Source organism: Tachyglossus aculeatus, chromosome 4 (assembly GCF_015852505.1).
Source record: "Tachyglossus aculeatus isolate mTacAcu1 chromosome 4, mTacAcu1.pri, whole genome shotgun sequence".
NCBI lineage: Eukaryota > Metazoa > Chordata > Mammalia > Monotremata > Tachyglossidae > Tachyglossus > Tachyglossus aculeatus.
This window is the reverse complement of record NC_052069.1, coordinates 12,569,061-12,589,102: the sequence shown is the minus strand read 5'-3', so window position 1 is coordinate 12,589,102 and position 20,042 is coordinate 12,569,061. Positions and strand designations below refer to the sequence as shown.

The following is a 20,042-nucleotide window of genomic DNA, read 5'->3' as shown; positions in this document are numbered from 1 at the left end:
GGATATGTTGAGTTTTCGGTGGCGGGCAGACATCCAGATGGAGATGTCCTGAAGGCAGGAGGAGATGCGAGCTTGGAGAGAGGGGGAGAGAGCAGGGGCAGAGATGTAGATCTGGGTGTCATCAGCGTAGAGATGATATTTGAAGCCGTGGGAGCGAATGAGGTCACCAAGGGAGTGAGTGTAGATCGAGAACAGAAGGGGACCAAGCACTGAAACTTGGGGAACTCCCACAGTAAGGGGACAGTACTATGTGCAAAGCACTGTTCTATTGTACTCTCCCAAGCTCTTACTACACTGCTTCACATGTAGTAAGCGCTCAATAACTGTGATTGAATGTACTAAGTGTTGGAGTAGATATAAAATAATAGAGTTGGACACAGTCCCTGTCCCATGTGGGGTGATCAGTCTTAATCCCCATTTTATAGGTGAGGCGACTGAGGCACAGAGAAGTGAACTGATTTGCCCAAGGTCACAGAGCAGACAAGTGGCAGGGCTGGGATTAGAACCCAGGTCCTCCGACTCCCAGGCCTGGGCTCTTTTCATTCGTTTGTATTTACTGAGTGCTTACTGTGTGCAGAGCAGTGTACTAAGTGCTTGGGAAGTACAAATCAGCAACATATAGAGACAGTCCCTACCCAACAATGGGCTCACAGTCTAGAAGGGGGGAGACATACAAAAAAACGAAACAAGTAGATAGGTGTCAATATCATCAGAATAAATAGAATTATAGCTTTATGCACCTCATTAATAAAATATAGTAAATATGTACAAATATTTTATTTTGTTAATATGTTTAATTCTGTTGTCTGTCTCCCCCTTCTAGACTGTGAGCCGCTGTTGGGTAGGGACTGTCTCCATATGTTGCCAACTTGTACTTCTCAAGCACTTAGTACAGTGCTCTGCACACAGTAAGCGCTCAATAAATACGATTGAAAGAATGAATAAAATAGAGTAACAAATATGTAGAAATATGTTCAAGTGCTGTGGGGAGGGGAAGGGGGTAGGGTAGAGGCGGGGTGGATGATGGGGAGGGGAGAAGGAGGAGGGGATGATAAAGGGGGGCTCAGTTTTGGAAGGCCTCCTGGAGGAGGTGAGCCCTACTGAGGGCTCAGTAGGGCTTTGAAAACAGGAAGAAAGCTAGCTTAGCGGATGTGTGGAGGGAGGGCATTCCAGGCCAGAGGTAGGACATGGGCCGGGAGTCGACGGCGGGACAGGTGAGAACGAGGCCCAGTGAGGAGGTTAGCGGCAGCGGAGCAGAGGGTGCGGGCTGGGCTGGAGAAGGAGAGAAGGGAGGTGAGGTAGGAGGGGGTGATGGGTTGGAGAGCTTTGAAGCCAGAGCTCTGTTACAGCCCAAGAGCTTGGTACAATGCATTGCACCAAAAGAGTGCTCAATAAATGCTCTACCAGTGCTGCTGCTGCTACTACTACTAATCAGCTTGTGGGTGAGTGGATAAAATGTCCTGTGCCATTTCTCACCCAAATACTAGAGTAATGAAATGGCCAATGGCAGGTAGGTTGTACTATCTGGTTAATAAATAATAATGGCATTTACTAAGTGCTTACTATGTGCAGAGCACTGTTCTAAGCACTGGGGAGGTTACAAGGTGATCCGGTTGTCCCACAGGGGGCTCACAGTCTTCACCCCCATTTTACAGATGAGGTAACTGAGGCACAGAGAAGTCAAGTTCATTCAATTCGTTCAATCATATTTATTGAGCGCTTACTGTGTGCAGAGCACTGTACTAAGCACTTGGGAAGTACAAGTTGGCAAGTGAAATGGCATGTTCTGTTTTTGTTAAGTGACTTGCCCAAAGTAACATGGCTGACAATTGGCAGAGTCTGGATTTGAACCCATGACCTCTGATTCCAACGCCCAGGCTCTTTCCACTGAGCCATGCTGCTTCTGGTTATTGTTGCTCTTATCATTATTACTATCATCATTAATAACAATAAATGTGGTATTAAACACACAATCAGGTTATACACAGCCCCTGTCCTACACCCACTCACAGTCTCACTAGGAGGGAGAACAGGTATTAATCTCCATTTTACGGTTGAAGCAACCTAGACTCAGAGAAGTTGAGTGACTTGCCCATGGTCACGCAATGAACTTGTAGTGTAGAGGATGAGCTTACAATGGTGGCTTAATGCTGTAAGGTCTAGAGGTCTAAATATTTTTATAGTAATAACGATAGCAATAGTATTTGTTAAGCGCTTACTATGTGTAAAGGACTCCTAAACCCCTTTTTCCCAAACTAAGCCCCCTTTATCCTTTCCACCTCTCCATCCCCCCCGCCCTACCTCCTTCCCCTCCCCACAGCACTTTTATATATATTTGTTCAGATTTACTACTCTATTTTACTTGTACATACCTACTATTCTATTTATTTTGTTAATGATGTGCATATAGCTTTAATTTTATTTGTTCTGAGGATTTTGACACCTGTCTACATGTTTTGTTTTTTTGTCTGCCTCCCCCTTCTAAACTGTGAGCCCGTTGTTGGGCAGGGACCGTCTCTATATGCTGCCCACTTGTACTTCCCAAACGCTTAGTACAGTGCTCTGCACATAGTAAGTGCTTAATAAATACGATTGAATGAATGAATAGGTACAAGGTTATTAAGTTGGACACAGTTAGGGCTCACAGACAAAATAGGAGGGAAAACAGGTACTGAATCCCCATTTTACGGCTAAGGTAACAGACACAGTGAAGTGACTTGCCCAAGGTCACACAACAATCAGGTGGTGGAGCTGGGATTAGAACCCAGATCACCTCCCAGTTCTATACTCTGTCCATTAAGGGTGTTTCCTTGTTAATAATAATAATAATAATTGTGATATTTGTTAAACAATTACTCGGTGCCTGGTGCTGTACTAAGCACTGGGGTAGATACAAGCAAATCAGGTTGGACACAGTCCCTGTCCAATGTTGGGCTCACCGCTTCAACCCCCATTTTACAGATAGGTAACTGTAGCACAGAGAAGTGAAGTGACTTGCCCAAGGTCACACAGCAGGCAAGTGACAGAACCATTCCTTCATTCATTCCATCGTATTTATTGAGTGCTTACTGTGTGCAGAGCACTGTACTAAGCGCTTGGGAAGTACAAGTTGGCAGCATATAGAGAAGGTCCCTACCCAACAGTGGGCTCACAGTCTAGAAGGGGGAGACAGACAACAAAACAAAACATGTGGACAGGTGTCAAGGCATCAGAATAAACAGAAGTAAAGCTAGATGCACATCATTAACAAAATGAATAGAATAGTAATATGTACAAGTAAAATAAATGGAGTAATAAATCTGTACAAACATATATACAGGTGCTGTGGGGAGGGGATGGAGGTAGGCTCGGGGGGATGGGGAGGGGGAGAGGAAGGAGGGGGCTCAGTGTGGGAAGGCCTCCTGGAGGAGGTGAGCTCTCAGTAGGGCCTTGAAGGGAGGAAGAGAGCTAGCTTGGCGGTTGTGCAGAGGGAGGGCATTCCAGGCCAGGGGGAGGACGTGGGCTGGGGGTCGATGGCGGGACAGGCGAGAACGAGGCCCAGTGAGGAGGTTAGCGGCAGAGGAGCGGATGGTGCGGGCTGGGCTGGAGAAGGAAAGAAGGGAGTTGAGGTAGGAGGGGGTGAGGTGATGGACAGCCTTGAAGCCAAGAGTGAGGAGCTTTTGCCTGATGTGTAGGTTGACTGGTAGCTACTGGAGATTTTTGAGAAAGGGAGTAACATGCCCAGAGCGTTTCTGCACAAAGATGACCCGGGCAGTGGCGTGAAGTATAGACTGAAGTGGGGAGAGACAGGAGGATGGGAGATCGGAGAGGAGGCTGATGCAGTAATCCAGTCGGGATAGGATGAGAGACTGAACCAGCAGGGTAGCGATTTGGATGGAGAGGGAAGGGCGGATCTTGATGATGTTGGGAGGTGAGACCGGCAGGTTTTGGTGACGGATTGGATGTGAGGGGTGAACGAGGGAGCAGAGTCAAGGATGACACCAAGGTCGCGGGCTTGTGAGACGGGAAGGATGGTAGTGCCGTCAACAGTGACGGGAAAGTCAGGGAGAGGGCAGAGTTTGGGAGGGAAGATAAAGGAATTCAGCCTTGGACATATTCACGTTCATATCCTTTCATGTTCATGAAGAGCAGTAGCATGGCTTAGTGGAAAGAGCACGGGCTTGGGACTCAGAGGTTGTGGGTTCTAATTCCGGCTCTGCCACTTATCAGCTGTGTGACTTTGGCCAAGTCACTCAACTTCTCTCTGCCTCAGTTACCTCATCTGTAAAATGAGGATTAAGACTGTGAGCCTCACATGGGACAACCTGATTACCTTGTATCTACCCCAGTGCTTAGAACAGTGCTTGGCACATAGTAGGCACGTAACAAATACCAACATTATTTTATTCTTTGAGAGAAGCAGCATGGCTCAGTGGCAAGAACCCGGGCTGGGGAGTCAGAGGTTGTGGGTTCTAATTCCAACTCCACCACTTGTCTGCTGTGACTTTGGGTAAGTCACTTCACTTCTCTGGTCCTCAGTTACCTGATCTGTAAAATAGGGATTAAGACTGTGAGCTCCTGTGTGGGACAACCTGATTACCTTGTATCTACCCCAGTGCTTAGAACGGTGCTTAGCACATAGTAAGTGCTTAACAAATACCAACATTATTATTATTATCTGAAGTGACTTCTAAATTGTAGATAGATAATAGCATTGAACTTCTCTGGGCCTCAATTTCTTTCACCTTAAAATGGCACACAAACATCTGCTCTCCCTCTTAGGCTATGAGCCCCATGTGGGACAGGGACTCGATCTGATCTAATTGGACTGAATTGTAGCTCATTCATTCATTCAATCATATTTATTGAGCGCTTACTGTGTGCAGAGCCCTGTACTAAGCGCTTGGGAAGTACAAGTTGGCAACATATAGAGACGGTCCCTACCCAACAGCGGGCTCACAGTCTAGAAGGGGGAGACAAGCTCAGTGCTTGACACATAGTACACGCCACCATTACTGCTATGGTGATGATCTGAATCACAACACTGTATCATTAATTAATAATAATGGTACTTGTTAAGTGCTTACTATGTGCCAAGCACTGTTGTAAACACTGAGGTAGGTACAAGTCAGGTTGGACTCAGTCCCTGCCCGACAGGGGGCTCCCACTCTTAATCCCCATTTTCCAGATGAGGAAACAAAGGTTCAGAGAAGTGAAGCGACTTGCCCAAGATCACACAGCCGACTGGTGTAGGGCCTCCCTTCAAGGCCCTACGGAGAACTCATCTCCTCCAGGAGGCCTTCCCAGACTGAGCCCCTTCCTTGTCTCCCCCTCATCCCCCTCTCCATCCAACCCATCTTACCTCCTTCCCTTCCCCACAGCACCTGTATATATGTTTGTACATATTTATTACTTTATTCATTTATTTATTTTACTTGTACCTATCTATTCTATTTTATTTTGTTAGTATGCTTGGTTTTGTTCTCTGTCTCCCCCTTCTAGACTGTGAGCCCACTGTTGGGTAGGGACTGTCTCCATATGTTGCCAGCTTGTACTTCCCAAGTGCTTAGTACAGTGCTCTGCACACAGTAAGTGCTCAATAAACACGATTGATTGATTGATTGGTGGCGGAGCCAGGACTAGAACCCAGGTCCTTCTAGCTCCCAGGCCCAGGCTGTAGCCACTAGGCCCCACTGCTTCCCTCAGACAATCACACACCGCCTGAAACCCACCAGGCTCAATGTTGAGGACTGTCCCTGAAGCTTTGCCTTGGTGATGGGGCAATCTTTAATGACAGGCAAAGATGCCTCTGCTAGCCCTCGGCATCCATCTGGGTTCCCTCAGCCAGTTGAGCCACCTGGATCTCGCGTGGCGGAGCATGGAGCCTGCTGCCTGGCCCCAACCAGCTCCGAACGCCATCAAAGAAACTGCTGCCTCAGCAGGCGTGGAGGAAGGAGAGGAGAGCGGTCCTGGCAGCCGCATCTGACAAAGAAAATAAGCACACGAGTCATTGAACCAAGGAGCTATAAGCCTTGACTTGAAAATGGTATTAATGATGGTCACGTGATTCCCCTCGCAGGACCTCTCCAAAACCATTTCTGGAGCCGGGGCCACTTCTTTCATCCTCGGCTCAGGACCTCTTAAGGTAGGAAATGCTACCTGCTGCTGGGGCTGCTGGGCTGTTTTTCTCTCAGTTCATTTCCAACCCATCCTCCTTTTCCTGAAAATGGGAGTCGAGAGGATTAATAGAGGAAACGCTCTTCAGGAAAGTCAGGGTGCCTTTTGGAGTTCAAGGATTTTGTTTAGGATTCTCCTCCTCTGCTTTCCCCCCGGGGTAGTGGCCCAAGGCGGCAGGTGAAGAGACTCTGCGGAAGTCCGAGGCCGAGAAGGGGAATGAGGGATTAGGCTTCAAGGTCTGTCTGGGGGTCAAGGTGGGGAGTCTTGCTCTGTAAGTGGAGACTGCAGATTTGGTGAGTTTGTTGTGGGCAGGGAATTTATCTGTTGCTGTAGTGTACTCTCCCAAGTGCTTAGTAAGGTGCTTTGCACATAGTAAGTGCTCAATAAATAAGACTGAATGAATAAATGGTGAGCACATGTGTGATCAGCCCCTGCCTTCTGGCAGAGAATTATGTTCATGTGGTACTGATCCCCAGGTTTCCTGAATCGCTTTACCTCAGGAAGAAGGGGTGGCCTGGGGTAATAATAATAATGGCATTTATTAAGCACTTACTATGTGCAAAGTATTATTCTAAGCACTGGGGAGGATGCAAGATTATCAGTTTGTCCCACGTGGGGCTCACAGTCTTAATCCCCATTTTACAGATGAGGTAACTGAGGCACAGAGAAGTCAAGTGACTTGCCCAAGGTCACACAGCTGACAGGCGGCGGAGCTGGGATTAAAACCCATGACCTCCAATTCCCAAGCCCGGGATCTTTCCACTGAGCCACACTGTACCTGAGCTATCAGGGTGACCCCAGTACAAAACAGAGATCCAGGAGGGTGGTGGAGAGAGATTTCTCTGGCCATCTGAGTGGACAGGTTGCAAGATTCCTTCAGAATAAAGGCAAGAGCTGAGCTGAACACACCGTTGTATTTTAATCACTCCGTTTCAGTAAACTACCCTTGCAGTATGACCTAGTGGATAGACCACGGACCTTGGGAGTCAGAAGGTCACGGGTTCTAATTCCACTCTGCTTCTTGTCTATTGTGTGCCCTTAGGCAAGTCATTTCACTTCTCTGGACTTCAGTTACCTCATCGGTAAAATGGGGATTATTATTATTAATAATAATAATAATAATAATAATAATAATAATAATGATAGCATTAAGTGCTTACTATGTGCAAAGCACTGTTCTAAGCACTGGGGAGGTTACAAGGTGATCAGGTTGTCCCACAGGGGGCTCACAGTCTTCATCCCCATTTTACAGATGAGGGAACTGAGGCCCAGAGAAGTTAAGTGACCTGCCCAAAGTCACACAGCTGACAAGTGGTGGAGCAGGGATTTGAACCCATGACCTCTGAATCCAAAGCCCGGGCTCTTTCCACTGAGCCATGCTGCTTCTCTGAGACTGTGAGCCTCATGTGGGACATGGACTGATTAATTTCTATCTACCTCCGTGCTTAAGATAGTGCTTAGAACATAGTAATTGCTTAACAAGTACCATTATTATCATCGCCTCTACTCCCTCCCTTTGCTCTACCCCCCTCTCCACCCCACAGCACTTGTGTATATATGTACATTTTTATTATCCTATTTATTTTATTAATGATGTGTATATATCCATAATTCTATTTATATTAATGCTATTGATGCCTGTCTACTTGTTTTGTTGTCATTCTCCCCCCTTCTAGACTGTGAGCCCGTTGTTGGGTAGGGATTGTCTCTATTTGTTGCCAAATTGTACTTTCCAAGAACTTAATACAGTGCTCTGCACATAGTAAGCGCTCAATAAATACGATTGAATGAATGATTATTGAAACAGCGTGGCTCAGTGGATAGAGCCTGGGCTTGGGAGTCATAAGTCATGTGTTCAAATCCCGGCTCCTCCAATTGTCAGCTGTGTGACTTTGGGCAAATCACTTAACTTCTCTGTGCCTCAGTTACTTTGTCTGTAAAATGGGGATTAAGACGTGGGACAGCCTGGTCATCTTGTATCCTCCCCAGCGCTTAGAACAGTGCTTTGCACATTGTAAGTGCTTAACAAATGCCATTATTATTATTATTATTATTGCATGTTTCACTTCCTACCCTTTGGAGGTGAACATACCTAATGTACCTGAACGTATATGTTGCCAACTTGTACTTCCCAAGCTCTTAGTACAGTGCTCTGCACACAGTAAGCGCTCAATAAATACGATTGAATGAATGAATGAACGTACTCTTTCGGAACCAACGTCCCCCAGTGCTAGTTCAATCAGCGCTTAGAACAGTGCTTTGCACATAGTAAGTGCTTAATAAATGCCATTAAAAAAAAATCGATGGCCTTTTCTGAGTGCTAAGTGTTTGGGAGTGGGAAACAGAGTAGATTTGGTAGTCACAATCCCTTCCTCAAAGAGCACACAGTGTAAAGGAGCCTGGGGCATAGGCAAAGCAGAGGAAGCCTGGGGATGCAAAATGAAGATACCATGCAAAATAACAAAGACCTTCTCTGGACCAGATGGGGCTAGACTGGCAGAAAATTTAAACTAATTACAATAATGGCATTTGTTAAGCACCTGCTAGGTGCCAAGCACTGTTCTAAGCACTGGGGAAGATTCAAGCTAGTCAGGTTGGATATGGTCCCTGTCCTACATGAGGCTCACATTCTTATCCCCATTTTGGCAGATGAGGTAACTGAGGCCCAGAGAAGTCAGATGACTGCCCAAGGTCACACAGCAGACACGAGGCGGAGCTGGGATTAGAACCCAGGTCCTTTTGAATCCCAGGCCTGTGTTTTGTCCATTAAGCCACGCTGCTTCTACTGTCTGATATGAAACTGGCGGTGGACCATTCTAGCAGAAACACACGTTCCATCATGTGGCCAATTCCAAGCCTGTCTACTTAGCCCCTACCGATGCCTGCAGTGGAGGAGGAGGACGCAAATCTTGAGGGGTGAGAAGTTCTCCAACACAATCCCCAACTAAATGGACAGCCCCCTCGGCAGGCTTTTCAAAGCTCTGGGTCTGCTCTCCTTTCCAACCACATCAAACTGTGTCTGCCACGGCCTCATCTCGAAATTGTGGGTTGGGGAAATGGGTTCGTTATGAAATTTATAAAAGGATCGGGAAGGACTTTAATGAGTGGTTTGGTGGGCAGGCAGGGCGGTGGTTCCAAACACAGGCTGCCACATGAATCTTGTCTCCCCACCCTCTTTGCCCTTCTCTTCTGCGTCACCCTTGCACTTGGATCTGGCCCCCTTAAGCACTTTGCTACTCACTCCACCCTGCATCCCGCAACATTTATGTCCATATCCTTATAATCTGCCATTTCCCCTACCTATACTAAAGTATTATTTTAATTTCTATCCCTCCTTCTAGGCTGTAAGTTCCTTATAGACAGGAGCCATGTCTACCTTCTCTATTTTACTGTGCTCTCCCAAGTGCTTAATACAATGTCTGACACATAATAAGCACTCATGAACACCATTGATTCATTGGCTGTTGAAGCGACACACACTTTTATACTAATTTCCATCGAGGAAAAGGTTGAAGAGAACCAGCAAAAGGGTCCTTAGCTCGTGCTTGGCAAATAGTAAGTGCTTAACAAACGTCATTGTTGTTGTTATTATTATCTTTTATTATTATTTTATTATTTTTTTATTATTATTAAGTGAAGCAGCGTGGCTCAGTGGAAAGAGCATGGGCTTTGGAGTCAGAGGTCATGGGTTTGAATCCCAGCTCCACCACATGTCTGCTGTGTGACCTTGGGCAAGTCACTTAACTTCTCGAAGCCTCAGTTTCCTCATCTGTAAAATGGGGATGAAGACTGTGAGCCCCACGTGGGACAACCTGATCACCTTGCATCTCCCCCAGTGCTTAGAACAGTGCCTTGCACATAGTAAGCACTTAATAAATGCCATTATTATTATTATTATTATTATCTGAATCTTAAAGGCTGAGGGCTCAATTCATTTTGCATTTGTTTCTATTTTATAGCAAGTGATGAGAGCCAGCTGGCTAATGAGCAAAGTTGGGGCAAGAAGAAGAAGATTTGGGACTAGCGGCTGGCTAAGAGAAGTGATTAAAGTCCATAGTTAATGAATACCCCCAAAGTATATTTCCCTCTAGATTGTAAGCTTCTTGTGGGCAGGGAACTCTTCCGCCAAATCTGTTGTATCGTACTCTCCCAAACAATTAGCGTTTACTGTGTGTAAAACACTCATTAAATGCTATCGATCCACTGGAGTTGTAGAGTTCCTAAAATGAAGGCTAGATCTCTCCACAGGTGACTCCCAACCACTGGTCTCTCCCCTGTCATAAAATAGCAAAATTCCTTGTGCTCCCAATCATTCATTCATTCATTCATATTTATTGAGCGCTTACTGTGTGCAGAGCACTGTACTAAGCGCTCGGGAAGTACAAGTTGGCAACATACAGAGACGGTCCCTACCCAACAGTGGGCTCACAATCTAGAAGGGGGAGACAGACAATAAAACCAAACATGTGGACAGGTGTCAAGTCGACAGAACAAACAGAATTAAAGCTAAATGCACATCATTAGCAAAATAAATAGAATAGTAAATATGTCTCCAACCCCTTAAACTCCCCTTGACTCAACTTGAACTTCTTTCTCACCTGACCTCCAAAAACCACTCCTCTTTCTAGACTTTCCCAGAAGTCAGAGTGCCACCATTCAGTAGTTCATTCAGTCATATTTATTGAGCACTTTACTATGTGCAGAGCACTGTACTGTTTGGTAGAGTATGATATAACAATAAACAAAGACACCATCATCCTTGTCTGGGAAGCTCACAGCGTGGGCATCGTCTTTGACACTCAGTAGCATTTATTGAGCACCCATGGTGGGGCTTGGGAAGGGGGGGGGGGCGGGGGGCAGGGTGCGCAAGCCCTGTACTAAGCACTGGGGAGAGTACGATAGAATTAGGTGACACGATCCCTGCTCTGGTATGATGCCAGCAGTCCCTCAAAGTTTATTGTTGTCATTCATTCGATCGAACTAAGCATTTACTGTGTGCCGAGCACTGTACTGAGAGCTTGGGAAAGGACAATACAATAATAAACGGTGACATTCCCTGCCCATGACAAGCTCACAGTCCAGAGCAGAGGAGACAGACATCTACAAAAATAAATAAAATTAGAGTTATATACATAAGTGCTGTGGGGCTGGGGTAGCGGGGAGAGCAAAGGGAACAAGTCAGGGTGACACAGAAGGGAGTGGGAGATGAGGAAGAGTGGGGCTTAGTCTGGGAAGGCCTCTTGGAGGAGATGTGCCTTCAGTAAGTCTGTGAAGGTGGAGGGGAGAGTATATTGTACTCTCCCAAGTGTTTAGTACAGTGCTCTGCACACAAGCATTCAGAAGCAGCATGGCTCAATGGAAAGAGCCCGGACTTGGGAGTCAGAGGTCATGGATTCTAATAATAATAATAATGGCACTCAAGTGCTTACTATGTGCAAAGCACTGTCCTAAGCACTGGGGAGGTTACAAGGTGATCACCGTGTCCACGGGGGGCTCACAGTCTTAATCCCCATTTTACGGATGAGGTAATTGAGGCCCAGAGAAGTTAAGTGACTTGCCCAATGTCACACAGCTGACAAATGGCAGAGCTGCGATTTGAACCCATGACCTCTGACTCCAAAGTCCGTGCTCTTTCCACTGAGCCACACTGCTTCTAATCCTGGCTCCGCCGCTTGTCTGCTGTGTGACTTTGGGCAACTCAACTTCTCTGTGCCTCAGTTACCTCATCTGTAAAATGGGGATTAAGACTGTGAGCCCCACGTGGGACAACCTGGTTACCTTGTATCCCCCTCAGCGCTTAGAACAGTGTTTGGCACATAGTGAGCGCTTAACAAATACCACAATTATTATTAATTATTGTTCAATAAATACAACTGAATGAATGACATTGGACAGGGTGGGAAGAAGCTGAACGTGAGGCTGACCTCCCCCCTTCCATGGCCAGGTTGAAATCCAGTTCTGCAGTTGTTTGAATATTGGGGGGTTGGGACGGCAGGGAGGGTGTTTAGTATTCTCTTCAAAGCCCTACTGAGAGCTCACCTCCTCCAGGAGGTCTTCCCAGACTGAGCCCCCTCCTTCCTCTCCCCTTCCCCATCCCCCCCCCCGCCTTACCTCCTTCCCCTCCCCACAGCACCTGTATATATGTATATATGTTTGTACATATTTATTACTCTATTTTACTTGTGCATATTTATTCTATTTATTTTGTTAATATGTTTTGTTTTGTTGTCTGTCTCCCCCTTCTAGACTGTGAGCCCACTGTTGGGTAGGGACCGTCTCTATATGTTGCAACTTGTACTTCCCAAACGCTTAGTACAGTGCTCTGCACACAGTAAGTGCTCAATAAATACGATTGAATGAATGAATGAATGAATACTAGCCCAGACCAGAAGGGAATCTGAGGACTTGAGCATCTGGGGGAGACAAGGGGACCCCCCCCTTGCATTGGGGGTTCACAGGGTTTCTAGAAGTGGGGGCTGCTTTCGGTCAGAACCTGAGCTCAGGGGCACTTGTTCTTTTAGGCTGTAAGCTCACTGTGGGCAGGAAATGTGCTGGTTTATTGTGGATTATATTCATTTATTCATTCAATCGTATTTATTGAGCGCTTTCTGTGTGCAGAGCACTGTACTAAGCGATTGGGAAGTACAAGTCGTTAGCATATAGAGGTGGTCCCTACCCAACAACAGGCTCCCAGTCTATTAGGGGGAGACAGACAACAAAACAAAACATGTAGACAGGTGTCCCAAGCATTTAGTACAGCGCTCTGCCCACAGTAAGTACTCAATAATTACCATTGATTGACTCATCTGTAAAAAGGGGATTCATTCATTCAGTCATATTTATTGAGCGCTTACTGTGTGCAGAGCACTGTACTAAGCTCTTGGAAAAGTACCATTGAGCAACAGAGACAATGGCTGCCCAACAACTGGCTCACAGTCTAGAAATCCCTGTTCTCCCTCGTCACTAGACTGTGAGCTCCGTGGGGCAAGGGACTGTGTCTAACATTATCTGTCTCCATCGTAGTGCTTATCACATAATAAGGGCTTAATTAATGCCACTCACCCTTCTTATTGCCTGCACACACTATTTCTGCAAGCCCCATGTTGGGCTGAGTCCAGATAGAGGTACGTGGGCCCAAAAAACATTTTCTTCAACAGCCATAGCTACAGTCCAGACATTTGATTCATTCAGTCATTCAATCATATTTATTGAGCACTTTCTGTGTGCAGAGCACTGTACTAAACAATGGGGAACGTACAATATAACAAACGGATACATTCCCTGCCCACAACAAGCTTAGGTCCACAGAGAGAGAGACATTATAAATAAATTACAGATCTGTACATAAGTGCTGGGGGGCTGTGAAGGAGGGATGAATCAAGTGAGCAAGTCAGAGTGACGCAGAAGGGAGAGAGAGAAGAGGAAAGGATGGATTAGGGAAGACCTCTTGGAGGAGGCCTCGTCAGAGTGCCAAGTGGAAAGAAAATTGGGGCTGTGGCAGAACGGAGTCTTTAATAAACATATTTTTACATTCATTCATTAATTCAATCATATTTATTGAGCACTTACTGTGTGCAGAGCACTGTACTAAGCGCTTGGGAAGTACAAGTCGGCAACATATAGAGACGGTCCCTCCCCAACAGTGGGATAATGTTGAGAAGCAGCAAGGCCTAAAGGAAAGAGCTTGGGAGACAGAAGGACCTGGGTTCTAATCCCAGGTGTGCCAATTGCTTGCTGCGTGACCTTGGGTAAGTCACTTCATTTCTCTGGGCTTCAGTTTCCTCAACTGTAAAATGGGGATTAAATACCTGTTCATTCATTCATTCATTCAATTGTATTTATTGAGCGCTTACTGTGTGCAGAGCACTGTACTAAGCACTTGGGAAGTACAAGTTGGCAACATATAGAGATGGTCCCTACCCAACAACGGGCTCACAGTCTAGAAGGGGGAGACAGACAACAAAACAAAACATGTGGACATGTGTCAAGTCATCAGAATAAATAGAAATAAAGCTAGATGCACATCATTAACAAAATAAGTAGAATAGTAAATATGTACAAGTAAAATAAATAGAGTAATAAATCTGTACAAACATATATACAGGTGCTGTGAGGAGGGGAAGGAGGTAGGATGGGAGGATGGGGAGGACCTGTTCTTCCTCCTACTTTGACTGTGAGCCCCAGGTGGGATAGGGACCGTCTCCAGACTAATTAACCGGTTCCTACCTCAGGTCTTAGAACAGTGGTTGACACGTAGTAAGTGCTTAAGAAACACCATTAAAAAATGTTAAGTAATAATAATTGTGGTATTTAAGTGCTATCTGCCAAGCACCGTACTAAGGGCTGGGGTAGATATGAGATAATCAAATTGGATGCAGTCCATGTCCCAGACAAGGCTCCCAGGCAAAGGGGTAGAGAGAACTGTCCCAAGTGCTTAGTACACTGTTCTGCACACAGTAAGTTTTGATTAGATGCCACTGATTGATTTTAATCCCCCTCTTACATGAGGAAACCGAGACAACAGACATGTGAAATGACTTGCCCAAGGTCACACAGCACGCAAGTGGCAGAGCTGGGATGACAACCCAAGTATTCCGACTCCGAGTCTTGTGCTCCTTCCATTAGGCTGCACTGCTTCTCCCACTTATAATGTTATGATTATTTGAATTTTATTGAAAGACCTATCCAAGGGATGGTGACACATGTGATGCCTAAGGGCAGTGAAATGATGGATGAATAAACTCCAGGGGAAAGTCTGAGAATGACCTGCTTGTCTGATTTGTGTTGCAAATAGTAATAATAATGATAGCATTTATTAAGCACTTATGTGCAAAGCACTGTTCTAAGAGCTGGGGAGGTTACAAGGTGATGAGGTTGTCCCACGGGGGGCTCACAGTCTTAATCCCCATTTTCCAGATGAGGGAACTGAGGCCCAGAGAAGTGAAGTGACTTGCCCAAAGTCACACAACTGACAACTATATGTATATACGTTATATATGTATATATGTTTGTACATATTTTTTACTCTATTTTATTTGTACATATCTATTCTACTTATTTTATTTTGTTAGTATGTTTGGTTTTGTTCTCTGTCTCCCCCTTTTAGACTGTGAGCCCACTGTTGGGTAGGGACTGTCTCTATATGTTGCCAATTTGTACTTCCCAAGCACTTAGTACAGTGCTCTGCACATAGTAAGCAGTCAATAAATACGATTGATGATGATGACAGGTGGCAGAGCCGGGATTTGAACTCGTGACCTCTGACTCCAAAGCCCATGCTCTTTCCACTGAGCCACGCTGCTTCTCTGTCTGTCTGTGAAGTGTCTGTCTCCGATCTGACAGGTGGTTGGGGTTGTTAGCGTATCTGGCGCTGCCAAAGTAGATTGTAAATCTTCTGGAGAGCAGAGCAGAGAGCCTGTCTTCTCCTTCCTCTGTAATCCAGAAGGTGTGAGGAAAACGTTCCCATTCACTAACTCTGGGTGACTTTTGTTCTCCTCAGGAACAAAAGCTTCTCTCCATCCTGGGCTGAGAACACGGGACTCAAGAGCAAAGAATCAGGGGGAGCGGGGATAGGACCAGCGTTTGGAAGGTGAAGGTGGCCGAGGGCATCTGTAGCTAGCTCTCTGTGGGCAGGGATAGTAATAATATCTGCATCCAAAGGGGATTTGAGGACCTTACCTTTCACGCCCATTCCATGTTCCCGAGAGTGGTGTACACAGGCCCGGCATACTCTCACCACCAAGAGAGGGTCCACACTGTCACTGTGTCACTGCCCACACTGGATGGTCCAGCTTCCCTTCCTGTATATATGTTTGTACATATTTATTACTCTATTTATTTTGCTTGTATGTTTGGTTTGGTTTTCTGTCTTCCCCTTTTAGACTGTAAGCCCACTGTTGGGTAGGGACTGTCTCTATATGTTGCCAATTTGTACTTCCCAAGCGCTTAGTACAGTGCTCTGCACATAGTAAGCACTCAATAAATACAATTGATGATGATGATGATGATGATGATGATGATCTATTCTATTTATTTTATTTTGTTAATATGTTTTGTTTTGTTCTCTGTCTCCCCCTTCTAGACTGTGAGCCCACTGTTGGGTAGGGACTGTCTCTATATGTTGCCAACTTGTACTTCCCAAGCGCTTAGTACAGTGTAGTACAGTACAGTACAGTATTGAGCACACAGTAAGTCCTCAATAAATACAATTGATTGATTGATAACAATGGTATTTGTTAAGCACTACTATGTGCAAAGCACTGTTCTAAGCGCTGGGGGGATGCAAAGTGATCAGGGTGTCCCACGTGGGGCTCACAGTCTTAATCCCCATTTTACAGATGAGGGAATAATAATAATAATAATAATGACATTTATTAGGCGCTTACTCTGTGCAAAGCACTGTTCTAAGTGCTGGGGAGGTTACAAGGTGATCAGGTTGTCCCACGGGCGGCTTACAGTCTTCATCCCCAGTTTACAGATGAGGGAACTGAAGCCCAGAGAAGGTAAGTGACTTGCCCAAAGTCACACAGCTGACAAGTGCTGAAGCCAGGATTTGAACCCAAGACCTATTACTCCAAAGCCAGGGCTCTTTCCACTGAGCCACGCTGCTTCTCTAAAGGAGAGTGGGATCATGTCTCCTGGCTCTTTTGCAGGGTACTTCCCCAAGTGTGTTCTCATTTTTTGCAAAAAATACACTTACTGCACTGCATCAGAACTGGCTTGGCCTAATGGATAGAGCATAAACCTGGGAGTCAAAAGGTTCTGATTTTAATCCTTGCTGTGCCACTTATCTTCTGAGTGACCTTGGGCAAGCATGGTGTAGCGGATAGAGGACAGGCCTAGGAGTTGGAAGGTCCTGGGTTCCAATTTTGGCTCAGCCAACTGTCTGCTGTGTGGCCCAGGGCAAGTCACTTCACTTCTCTGTGTCAGTTACCTCACCTGTAAAATTCAATCGAATTTATTGAGCAGTTACTGTGTGCAGAGTACTGTACTAAGCACTTGGAAAGTACAATTCAGCAATAAAGAGAGATGATCCCTGCCCACACAGGGCTTACAGTCTAGAAGGGGGAAGGCATACATCAAAACAAGTACATATGTGTGTGTATATATATATATATATATATGTGTGTGTGTTTGTATGTATTACTCTATTTTATTTGTACGTATTCTATTTATTTTATTTTGTTAATATGTTTTGTTTTGTTTTCTGTCTCCCCCTTCTAGACTGTGAGCCCACTGTTGGGTAGGGACCGTCTCTATATGTTGCCAACTTGTACTTCCCAAGCGCTTAGTACAGTGCTCTGCACATAGTAAGCACTCAATAAATACAATTGAATGAATGAATGAAGTAAACAGGCATCAATATAAATAAATAAAATTATAGATACGTATACATCAAAACAACTATACAGCCATCATTGTAAATAAATAGAATAGTTGGGTAGGGACCGTCTGTATATGTTGCCAACTTGTACTTCCCAAGCACTTAGTACAGTGCTCTGCACACAGTAAGCACTCAATAAATACGATTGAATGAATGAATGAATTATTGTTATTAAGTCAGTTCAGTTCTCTGGGCCTCAGTTTCCTCATTTGTAAAATGGGGATTAATATTGTTAGCCCCATGAACTGAGTCCAACCTGATTAGCTTGTATTTTCCCTAGCGCTTAGTACAGTGCCTGAAACACAGTAGTTGCTTAACAAATACCAATATAATAAAAAGGGCTTAGTTTGGTTCTCTGCACTCTGCGCTGAAGAAATTCCATTAATTGAATGATTTATATATATATATATATATATATATATATATAGTGAAGAAGCATGGCTTAGTAGAAACAGCATGAGCTTGGGAGGCAGAGGAGGTGGGTTCTAATCCTGCCTCCACCACTTGTCTGTTGTGTGATGTTTCGAGGCAAGTCATTTCACTTTTTTGTGCCTGTCACCTCATCTTTACAATGGGGATTAAGACTGTGAGTCCCACATGGGACAACCTGATTACCTTGTAACTACCCCAGTGCTTAGAACAGTGCTTGACACATAGTAAGTGCTGAACAAATTCCAGTATTATTATTATTATTATTTATCGTCACTGGCAAAGGACCCAAAACCTCTTTGCTGGGAGACACTATCATCAGTATTAACTCTTCCCTCTTTTCTTCCTAGTGACTGTTGGCTAGCCTAGCAATAATAATAATGGTTGTATTTAAACACTATGTGCAAAGCAGTGTACTAAATGTTCAGCTGGATATAAGGTGATCAGGTCAGACGCAGTCTCTGTCCCACTTAGAGTTCACAGTCCAAGTAGGAGGTTAGAACAGGTGTTGAATTCCCATTTTACTGTTGAGGAAGCTGAGGCCCAGAGAAGTTAAATGACTTGTCCAAGATCACGGAGCACAGAGAAAGCACTTAACAAATACTATTATCTTTAACTCTTGTTCAACCAATCAATCATATTTATTTAGTGCTTACTATGTGCAGAGCACCGTACTAAGCGCTTGGTACAATACAACAGAATTAGCAGACACGTTCTCTGCCCATAACGAGCTTACAGTCTAGCTCTTGAACTTTCTTTCTTCCCACAGGCACCTGAAAAAGTATCAGTCTGAGCCCGGCAGGGTCCTGGTGAGGATGAAATAATGAATTCATTTTTCTTTTTCCTTATTCCAGTTTGGAATGGGCTCCTTCGAAGATGCGAAGCAATCCCCAGAGGGGCCTCTCTGCCTAGCTCTCTCCTAAAATCCAGCTTTATGCTCAAGATTTCATAGTGCTTATCATTTCTAACAAATCCTGCCTTCATTTACTTGGACTGTTGACCATAGTCATTATTAGTAATAGTAGTAGCATTATCATCATTTTTCATCATTATATTTAGCGCTATGTGCCGAGCACTGTTCTAAGCACTAAACACTATTCTAAGTGCTGAGTTAGAAGTTCTAGTACTGTATTGTTCCCAAATTTCTGCCTGGGGAACTGAAAATGCTGCTTGAATAATCATGTAATATAAAGCAACGTTCACAATATAATAATGAGGGTATTTATTAAGCACTTGTTACGCGCTGAGCACTTGTCTAAGGGCTGGAGAGATACAAGGTAATAGATCATTCACAGTCCCTGTTCTACTTGGGTCTCACAGTCTGAGAGGGAGGGAGAGAAGGGATCTTAGTCTTATTTTACAGATGAGGAAATGGAAGGACAGAAAAGGGAAGTGACTTGCCCAGGGTCACACGTCAGACAAGTGGCGGAGCAGGGATTAAAACCTAGGTCTCCTGACTCCTGTGCTCAGGAACCCAGGCCTCTGCTCTTTCCATCAGTCCATGCTGCCAACAAATATCCATTGTTTAAATCTCCACGAGACACTATAAGATGTTGCAATCCAACGGAAGACGAGGCAGAAATATGGATTTGATGAAAATAACTAAGGAGAGGAATTATTCGAGTACAGAGTTTCTGACCAGAAATGCATGGAACAAGATTGGAAAGAGAAAGCTTAGGGAGAGAAATTTCTTTAGTGGAAGGACAATAAATTATGGTTTAGCAGAGGTTCTATCACTTAGTATTTTTAAAGTAGCTTATAACGAAAAGCTTGCAATTATATCACAAGTAACAGCCATGTACAGTCCCGAGAGAACAGAGAATGGATGGCATAATCATTCTTTTCATATCTCACGTCTGTGATTCACTCTTTACTACCAAATAAGTCCATTAGCTTAAGGCAGTTTGTCTGACTTTAAACAAATCAGATGTTGGTACAAGTGGGCACGGCCTTGTTTTAAATCCAGTTCCAAACTTTTTTTTTATTTTTAGTCTTTTGGAGTACGCCTGAGGTTCTGATGACTAACAGGAGTTTATTTTGGGAATTTCAGAGAAGGAGGGTCACCTTAGTGGAA

At 44.8% G+C, this 20,042-nt stretch overlaps 1 protein-coding gene across 2 annotated transcripts in view; it reads left to right on the top strand.

Moving 5' to 3' along the window:
• Positions 1 to 20,042, top strand: part of SLC2A9 (solute carrier family 2 member 9) — a 352,960-nt gene that overhangs the window by 22,963 nt on the left and 309,955 nt on the right. Inside the window, exon 1 of one of the 2 annotated variants that reach the window (XM_038745104.1) lies at positions 6,052 to 6,124. The exons of the other annotated variant lie outside the window; for it this stretch is intronic. The gene's annotated coding sequence lies outside the window, so the exon portion shown is untranslated. Of the gene's footprint in view, positions 1 to 6,051; positions 6,125 to 20,042 lie in introns of those variants that run through there. 2 annotated transcript variants of the gene reach the window in all.